The following is a 10,102-nucleotide window of genomic DNA, read 5'->3' on the forward strand; positions in this document are numbered from 1 at the left end:
AAAACTTCATAACATCTTTATAATCTTCAACAACTCGTGGGTCTGTAGCCGCCAAAAGGTTCTTAGAGTCACCCCCATGCCGTGACCAGGATTCGAACCTGGGTTATTGCGGCCACAACGCAATGTACTAACCACTATACGATCACGGCCGCTGACTCACATTGTAGTGACTCAGGAGATATTAGTTTAGACTACGACAGATTAGGTTCGCTTAGGATAGGTTAGAACAGGTTATGATAGATCAGGGTAGGTGGGGGCCAGGCGGTGTTTGCCAAGTGGGGTACAAGAGGCGTCTTCCAGGTGGGGTCCAGGTGTCATCCAGGTGGGCCCCAGGAGGCGTCTTTCAAGCGGGGTCCAGGTGGAGTCCAAGAGCCGTCTTTCAGGTAGGGTGCAAGAGCCATATTTCAGGTGGGGTCCAGAAGGAGTGTTCCAGGTGGGGTCCAGGAGGCGTCTTTCACGTGGGGCCCAGGAGGCGTCATACAAGTGGAGTTCAGGAGTCTTATTTCAGTAGGGTCCAGGTGTCTTCCAGTTGGGGTCCAGAAGACTTCATCCAGGTGGGCTCCAGGAGACGTCTCTCAGGTGGGCTCCAGGAGACGTCTTGCAGGTGGGATCCAGGGGCCAATTTTCAAGTGGGGACCAGGAGGTGTCTTTCAGGTGGAGTCCATGAAGCGTTTTTCATGTGGAGTCCAGGAGGCGTCTTCCAGGTGTAGTCCAGGGGGCGTCTTCCAGGTGTAGTCCAGGGGGCGTCTTCCAAGTGGATCCAGGAGGCGTCTTCCAAGTCGGGTCCAGGAGTCGTCTTCCAGATGGGGTCCAGGTGGGGTCCAGGAGACGTCTTACAGGTGGGGTCCAGGAGGCGATTTTCAGGTGGGGTCCAGGAGGCGTCTTCCAGGTAGGGTCCAGGAGACGTTTTACAGGAGAAAATTAGAGTAACTGGAGAAAAGCTGCGACGTTTAGTGGGGTTACATTGGATAACACCCTTGTCACATCTGACCGGAGCTGGTTATCAAATCCACGTCACTCACGTTATCATTGCATGGCATCAATTCCTTAAATCTATCTATCTTCTCTTTATTATGCAGCGGCCTGTTGGTCTAGGGGTATGATTCCTGCTTTGGGTGCAGGAGGTCCCGGGTTCAAATCCCGGACAGGCCCGTTCGTTATGTTAGATGTTGGAAACTTCATAACATCTTTATTAACTTCAGCAACTCGTTTGTGTCTGTAGCCGCCAAAAGATTCTTAGATCAAATCCATGGACTTAAAGAATCCTTGTATAGTTTTACCAGGTGTGTAAATTAATGAAACAATAAGCCGGGGTAATAATGTAGTGAGTTTGTGTTTGAGGGCAGGACTGTTCCTTCCAGCACGTGTGATAGTGAAGTAGATGATAGCTCTGTTAACTGTGGTAGATGGTTGTTTTGGTAGTATGTTTGTTGTGGGGGTTGTGTGTCGAGGAAGGTTTGGGGAACCATTTGTCATTAGTCCTATTTCCTCAACCTCTAAATATACCACCAGTCCAGTAGCCTCATTACGTGTTTAATCTCCTGCTATCATTTATAAGATTAGGTTAGGTTAGGTTAGGTTAGGTTAGGTCAGGTTAGGTCAGGTCAGGTCATCCTCCACGAAGCTAATCTTGCCATCCACCGTAATATATCTCTTTTATTATCACCATTTTTTTACTCGCTTGCCAGTGATTTTCTCTGAGAATTTTACCCATCCCTCTTTTAAGATTTTTATACACTTTAATGTAAGGATTTTTACCATTTTCCTGTCTCTTATTCGTGGACTTTTATATTGCACTATTTAGATTCTATGTTTTTGTTAAGTGTGTTACTAATGTTTTGTCCTTTTCTCTTCTCTTCTCTTATTTTAGTTTGTTTTTATTTTACTATAATTTCTTCCCTTTTTTCCTATTTCCTCACTTCCTTCGCTGCGTCTACCGTCACTCTTAATAGATTATCTCCGCTAACACCTTCAGTACAGGGACGCCACTTCTAATACTTTATTTGGTTAACGCCAGACGATATTATTCAGCACAGAAGGGGCGCCGTACACAAGGGGTTAATGTTGTCTAGTTCTGCATCATGTGTCACGCCATAAACCAATCACAATAGACCAGTTGACACGAGACGCTGACAGCTAAGAGTAGTGTCAGGATGTTTATGTAAATGACGTCATAGCCGCAGCACAGGAACAGGGTGTAGTACCCGACCGGCTTAGTGAAGAATAACCTCGTCAGTCGCTTATGATTTGATACTGGTGTGTTGTTGAAGCTTCCGTCTCAAGGATCATATTTTAGAGGTGATGGAATTCTCTGTTATGGATTTCTCATCGACTGTATGTACTGGAAACTTTGTGGAAACATAGGAAGAACTTTATGTTTTGTCTAGTTACTGTATAAAGTTTCCACCAAGAAGCTTAAGAACTGTCAGATTGTGTAAGATTAGGTAATAATCACGACGTACAGTACCAAAGTTTTAATTGTACTTTGAAACAATCGTTAGTTGTTCGGGTAACTTAGCCATGGAAGATAATTTTTCTGAAAGTCGAAACTTCTGACAGAGTGCAAATTTTAAATGCTCAAAAAGTAGTTTTATTTGTGTTAATAGTATTGTACTCCTGTAATAGTTGAATGTGTTTTATCTTCATGTCGGGAGGAAGAACAATTTATGTTAGGTTGTTAAATTGGGTAAGTAACAATTAAAAGAAATTAAACTATTTGAACAGAGAATAAATTAAAGAAATATAGAAATTTGAGAAAAAAAGATGTAAAAAGTAAACCTCAAACTTCATAATTATATATTAACAAAAGACTGATAACTTATTACATCTACAGATAAAACCTTAAAGAACGAAATATAAAACACAGGAGCTACTGGCGCAACATGTTAGACACCCTCGCGTCTTAACTTATTAAACAAAGTCACTCTTATTTATCGGGATATGAAATTTTAGGTAACAGGACAATTGGAACAGATATATGAGTGATTAGTTTGGTGACGTTGTTGGAAGGCAGAGCGAGAGCCACGTTCAGTTGATGGCGCCATTATGAGTAACGACACATGAGCCAATAGTAACATCGCCGTTGTTGTAACATACAGCACTAACAACTTACCAGTGTTAACAGAGGAAGCTAAACGATATGATAATACTGAAGAATTATTAAAATACTTCATGGTGACGTAAGATAGTGAAGAACATTTAGGAATATAAGGATTTGTATTAGTGAATTGATTCCTCCATCAGCGAAGAGACTAATAAACTCGTTGAAGCTGTAGACTGTAGCTGTAGTGTGAGTAGATGACTAAAATTCTTGCAAGTTTCATAATCAATCAATCAATCAAAGTACCATCCTCATATCTGGGGGCTGGCGACCACAGTCCTCCACTTTAGACGTTTTGGGGCTGTTTTATCAATCAGGTATTATAAAAACATTATCGCTTTTTTTTTAATTATTTATTATTTATTTATTTTTAACGGGGATTAGCCCACCCGGGCACAGGTCAATGACCCACATCAAGGCCTGGAGGCGAAGATATTATAATAATAATAATAATAATGATAATAATAAGAATAAGAATAAGAATAAGAATAAGAATAAGAATAATTGATACAAAGTTAAAACAATAAATCATTAGAGAGAAACGATATATGTATGTTGTGTTGTCATAGTAAGAGAAACAATTGAGACCCTGCAATTGTGTGTAAATGAGGCAGAAAGTCAGATCAACAGCCTAGGACTTGGTCACAATTTTCGTGATGCCATATGGCAGGAGGGTCTACCATTAGACAACACATGATGCTTCCAATATCTTCCCAGGCAGTAGTACCTCCCTGTTTGGTAGCTGCCTGTTTTGTATGGATCCTCAAGATAAATTATTTAAGGGAAGAAAACTCATAGCTATAAGGGTAAAATTTCTAAGGACCTGGGCCAAGACAGACATACAGGTACTGTACCAGGTAATGAGTCAGACCCACAGGTACTGTATCAGGTAATAAACACCTAACTCGGCTGGTTAGGTTAGGTTAGGTTAGGTTAGGTTAGGTTAGGTTGTGGCTACGCGACTACTGACTATACGACTAAAATAGGAAACATCAATTTTGAACTTCACAAAGGCTGTCCAATATTTTTTTCTTTAACTCTTGGTAATCAAACTTTGCTGAGAGATTACCTCAGAAAGATTAACCCATGATTGCGTGGGGCCTAAGACGCGGAGGATGATAATTTTGGTGCAGAATTTCTTAGGAGGAGCTACTCGTTCATGGTGCAGACATGTCTTAGAGACTGTGAGGAGACTTAACATATCTCATATATCATGTAGAATTATTACACTACAAAGTTATACAGTGTATTTTTCATATAATGTAACGCTTCATGCACCAATTGATTTTAAAGCACACTCAAACAAGAGGTTAATTAAAACAAGAATTATAAAGTGTAATAAAGTCATGCAGGAGAAGAGTCAAGACACAAACAACAGCTCATTGATCTGGTCTGGATTCATCTCGTTTGAACCTGCAGGCAGACTTGTGTAAGACGGAGGTGTGTTGTACAGAAACACAACACAACAACCTAATGTACATTACCAGGTGTGGGGAGTGGCCCATCAGAACACATCACCAAGTGTGGGGAGTGGCCCATCAGAACACATCACCAAGTGTGGGGAGTGGCCCATCAGAACACATCACCAAGTGTGGGGAGTGGCCCATCAGGTGCAGGGAGAAGAAGTTATCCTCCCGTCGTCTTGTTTGCCTTTATAAATAACTAAACAACTTGTGATTACTTGTGACAGTCAGGTGCACCGGAGTTTGTGGAAGCCATCACAAGTTTATGAATTTTCCTGGCGGCAGACGCCCCCAGTGTCTTAACCTGAGAGTGTTTACCAAGAGTAGTGGTGTGTTGCCTCTCCTCCTTTATTACTGTGTGTGTGTGTGTGTGTGTGTGTCCTTGCGTGCGTGAGTGCGTGCGTGCTTTGGTATATGTACGTGTGCGTGTGTGTGTCTGCGTGCGCGTGTGACAACACCACGAATAAGACGACAGGTTAGTGAACAACATAAGTCTTCAACTCTCGGTTACAGAGACTGTCATTGTTTTTATCTTTAGCAACATCTTTGTTTATTTATTATTTTTACTTTTTCTGGCTCCGCATTACATAAATATGCTGCTGAATTTGTACATCATTTAACATGTTACAACGAGTCGTGTATATTATTAACGCCCATAACTGTGTCCTATTTCACACGCCATTTATTTCTTCCGTGTATGTTGTGAAAAATGTTTTGATCGAGCATGATGTTGGCCATTAAAATAATTGTAAAATGTGACAGCGTATTAGTACACCATATTTCTAGCTACGTCACCTTTTATATTATCATGTTGATACTTGATTCGCCTTTTCAACATAAGCTATTATAGAATGTTGTCTATTAAGTGGCCTTTACCTGGATTACCTCAGACACTACAGTGATCAGGATAATTCAAAAGACGTAAACATGAAGCTCGACCAAACATTGTTTCGTCACATCCACAGGAGAGATAAATGGAGTGTGAAATAGAAGAATATTGAGCAACTTTAAATGGACTGCAACTTTTCTCCTATCAAGTGTTTAACTGGAGAAAATTCATCTCGTTTTCATCGAATTAAAAACACTTGTGGTAAAGCGGCGGTGAAAAGGTGGACAGGCTCCTCTGTGCTGGAGTTGTGATGATAACATTGGAAGGGAACACACAGGTTTATTAGACCACCTTTAGTATCACGCAACACATAATTACAGTTAATGGGTGTGAAACAAGAGCTTCAGGGATCAAGTTGCATTATTGGTTATAAGTTATGAAGGTGTGAAACATGACTCTCAAAACTTGGGTTCGAAATTAAACAGAACGGACTGTGGACTAAAGCAAGGTCTATAGAGTACAAGGTCTGCTCCTAGTGAACGAAACCGCGTCCTCCCGCGCAGGATGTTATTCAAATCCCCCAGTCGCCCAAGGCCACTACAGATTGAGTGTGTGTGTAATAATAATAATTAATAATAATAATTAACGGTTTATTGAAAGAGCATGGCAGCCGGAAGGCTGAAAATATACAATTACATAATTGGGGAATGGGTCTCTTGATTTACAAATGATGTACAAGTAACATAAGTGATACAAATATGACATATAATAATTAGGTGTTGCTAATTTTTACAATGGTTGGGACTGGGCTGTTCTTGTAGCAATCAGTTCGTGCTCGTATGGGCTGGTGTGTGGCCAGGACAGTAGCTTGGGGCAATGCAGGTGTGCTCCATCCTTCAGGTTACGTCAGGTGAAGCTGTGAGGTCAGGTTAGGTCAGATCCAGTCACAATCAGTATTGCTGTGTTTTTGAGCTTTTCCTTCGAGTTGAAATTGCCACTTTTCTATATCACTTGTGGGTTAATCGTCAATCTTTGCACTGTACTGTTGGTGTGAGGTTGTTGATATATCCAGATGGGAAGGAGGAGATGGGGAAGGGGAGAGCCCGACAGACCGGGCTGGCAGCTGTCTCCATGGTCAAGAGACCACGGCCGCGTTAGCGGGCAGCGCCGACTGCACACGTCCTTACCCGAAGAAGGCTGAGGTGTGTGTGTGTGTGTGTGTGTAATGATAAAAAACTAACAACCTTTCAAACATAATTTCTATTTCTTTTAATATTTACCTAAATCTTAGACAGGAGGACATTCATTACTCTAACATTTATTGACAATATACATGACGGTTTATCAAGGTGTTTATATACCCAAGTAACTAATGAGATAACGTATTAAAACAACCATAAACGATGCTCACTTGTTTAAACTGTTCTGTACTGTAGAGTTAAGAGTTAATGTTCGGGTTCATTAACAAAATAAACAAAGGTTCAGAAACAAAAGGGTGGAGCTTATAGGTAGTGCAGATTGTCTCTTATAACTTTGTTTATCTTTGAGACGAACCTCGGCCTCATTACCGACCTGCAGGACGACTACTGACACAGTTGTCACGGTAGTTATTCCTATATTTATCTTCTCCTGTTTGTCTTGTGTGTGGATATTACCATTATTCACTTACTGTACATGTTCTGCCTTTATTGCATAATATTGTACACCGTCCTTCTCTCATTCCGCCTCCTGGTGCCGCAAGAAACGCATGCGGAATTGGTACACATTGATTACCTAATTTGTTTGTTTTCTTGTTTACTTGTATGCTTGTTTTTCCAGGTGATATCTCTGGCCTTCTTTCAACCAGAAAGATGAAATTTGGACACAATAATGAATAAGTGTTTTGGCTGTATTATTTTTCATTTTATTTTTGTATTATTATTTGTTTTACTCGTTGTCTTCATATGATGGTAGGTAGGGGGGGGCGGGGTACACTGAACATACTTGTCTCGGCAATAAATGACTCGACCTACCATAACTAACTCCATATATTTACAAATATATTATTTGTTTCAGCTTATGAGTTCTTCAAATTATTTAATGTAAAATATATCATTAACATTTATCATTCTCTTGTACCAGTTTGTATTCCTTGTCACTCGCTTCCTTGATTTAACCAACTTTTTAATACAACTTTACTTTGATGTCATTTTTCAGCAATTATTTGTATTTCGTTTAAGTTCGTTCAGTTGCTTGAGTCTTTTTGTCATTTAAGTCTGAGATGTAATTTAAAATGTGTTGTTCTTTTTATATATTTTTACTCGACTATTCTTCAGTAATTTAACTCATAAGAAAGTTAACTAAGCTGTTATTGGTCAGGTGAGGTCAGTGACAGCGAGAATGAGAAGCGCCGTAGGGGATAGTGTAGTAACGAGAGGCAATGACTCACTCTCTCTTTACAAGGCATCTGTGTACAGTACGTGTCTCTACTTGACAATATCATGAACATTTATAGATCTGTCTCTACTAACTCACCCTGATGTTCATGTTATAATGTACTGCTGAACTTTAACACCTGAGATTTTAAACACCAAGTCTAGGTTAGTATATACAATAGTCACCAACAATTTGTAGTTATATGACATAATTCTCTCTGGTTAACTCACCTTAATGAATTAGCGATAAACGTTGGATCTGATTGGTGACAAAATAATTAATTCAGAGGAAAAACACTAATTAATTTAATTCAATAATGAATTTTATTGTAAATTTTGTCTGAAATGTTATCCTGAATTTATTTTATTTCTGTTTATTCAGTTTGATAATTTTTTTTCTTGCTTTTGGATTTTGTTTGTTTTTATTATATTGCAAATTTTAAATCGAAATGTGATTGTTATTTTAGTTAAGGTTAAAGAAATGTTATGAGGCAAAGGTACAAATTTCTAACAGAACAAAAGTAGATTTATATCAAACTTATGAAAAGTTAAGTTAGTGACCAAAGTACTCAAGTATGAATAGCAGAAACTTATATTCCTTAAGTAACACTATAGTTCAGTGATGAAATTATGCTCATATTATAATGTTAAAAGTGAAATATACAGAAGAATATCATAATAAGGCTGACGTGGACTGGTGGCATGGCGGTACGGGACGTTAGCCAGACGGGCGGTACAGGTGACTGGTAGCATGACGGTACGGGACGTTAGCCAGGCGGGCGGTACAGGTGACTGGTAGCATGACGGTAATGTGAACGCGGGGCCAGGCGGGCGGTACAGGTGACTGGTAGCATGACGGTACGGGACGTTAGCCAGGCTGGCGGTACAGGTGACTGGTAGCTTGACGGTACGGGACGTTAGGCCAGGCGGGCGGTACAGGTGACTGCAGCAGACGGTACGCCGAACGTTAGCCAGGCGGTGGGTACAGGTGACTGGTAGCATGACGGTACGGGACGTTAGCCAGGCGGGCGGCACAGGTGACTGGTAGCATGACGGTACGACGTTAGGCCAGGCGGGCGGTACAGGCGACTGGTAGCATGACGGTACGGAACGTTAGCCAGGCGGGCGGTACAGGTGACTGGTAGCATGACGGTACGGAACGTTAGCCAGGCGGGCGGTACAGGTGACTGGTAGCATGACGGTACGGGACGTTAGCCAGGCGGGCGGTACAGGTGACTGGTAGCATGACGGTACGGGAAGTTAGCCAGGTGGACGGTGCAGGTGACTGGTAGCGTGATTCTCTCTCACACAAAGTATCTTATGGGGCGATCACTATAACTCCTCCTGCTGAATCATCTGACACACAGAACAGTCTTGAGAAGTTTAAAGTACAGTTTGGTTACGATGAAATAAATCAGAGCTAATATTAAAATGTTATTGAGTCACATCCGGTAATAAACTGATGTTTCATCCAGAACTCTTAAGTAAGGAATGGAAACCAAATAACCAAACAATTCTTGTGACAAAGTTGAAGTTTACTTGTTTCAGGAAGTGTGAGTTTGGGTGGAGCAATAACACAGATCCTAAGCTATGTGGTGACCTTATAATCGTGTAAAGGCAAAGAGTAATATCGTCCTTAAGTTATGGTATCAGCATAAATCACTGGTGGCAGCAATTAATACAGCACAGACTCAGCGTCGTATATTGTTAAGAGCGTCAAGGGGAGACAGATGGCTGTGAATACCATCCTGGCTTATCACATGATTGATAAACTATAGCGGCTTCAACACACACGGTGCCGCGGCTTCCTGTCTCACCGATCATGACCAGAGACGTTTATAGCTTTTACTGAAGGTCATCAAACTCACGTGAGTTGTCCTTTATGGCCACAAAGAAGACATAATGTTCATCACTACAGTGACACAATACAAGTGGCCTTGTTCCTACAGGAGGTATGACTCATGGCTTCTTCTGTTAGGTCCTTATGAGGTTGATGCACCTGCGTGTTGTGTCACCTGGTGGTGGTGGACGAGAGTGTCACAGTGTGTTGTGTCACCTGGTTGCTGGTGGACGAGGGTGTCACAGTGTGTTGTGTTACCTGGTGGTGGTGGACGAGGGTGTCACAGTGTGTTGTGTCACCTGGTGGTGTTAGACGAGGATGTCACTGTGTGTTGTGTCACCAGGTGGTGGTGGACGAGGGTGTCACAGTGTGTTGTGTCATCTGGTGGTGGTGGACGAGGGTGTCACTGTGTGTTGTGTCACCTGGTGGTGGTGGACGAGGGTGTCACAGTGTGTT

General features: G+C 41.4%; 2 non-coding genes across 2 annotated transcripts; one reads left to right on the forward strand and one right to left on the reverse strand.

Moving 5' to 3' along the window:
• Positions 1–77: 77 nt before the first annotated feature.
• Trnah-gug lies at positions 78–149 on the reverse strand. The gene has a single exon. It is a non-coding gene; the product is annotated as a tRNA-His (tRNA).
• Positions 150–1,080: 931 nt separating this feature from the next.
• Positions 1,081–1,152, forward strand: Trnap-ugg. Its single transcript has one exon. It is a non-coding gene; the product is annotated as a tRNA-Pro (tRNA).
• The last annotated feature ends 8,950 nt before the right edge of the window (positions 1,153–10,102 follow it).

The sequence above is a fragment of the Homarus americanus genome, unplaced genomic scaffold, assembly GCF_018991925.1.
Source record: "Homarus americanus isolate GMGI-L3 unplaced genomic scaffold, GMGI_Hamer_2.0 scaffold30973, whole genome shotgun sequence".
NCBI classification, from domain to species: Eukaryota; Metazoa; Arthropoda; class Malacostraca; order Decapoda; family Nephropidae; genus Homarus; species Homarus americanus.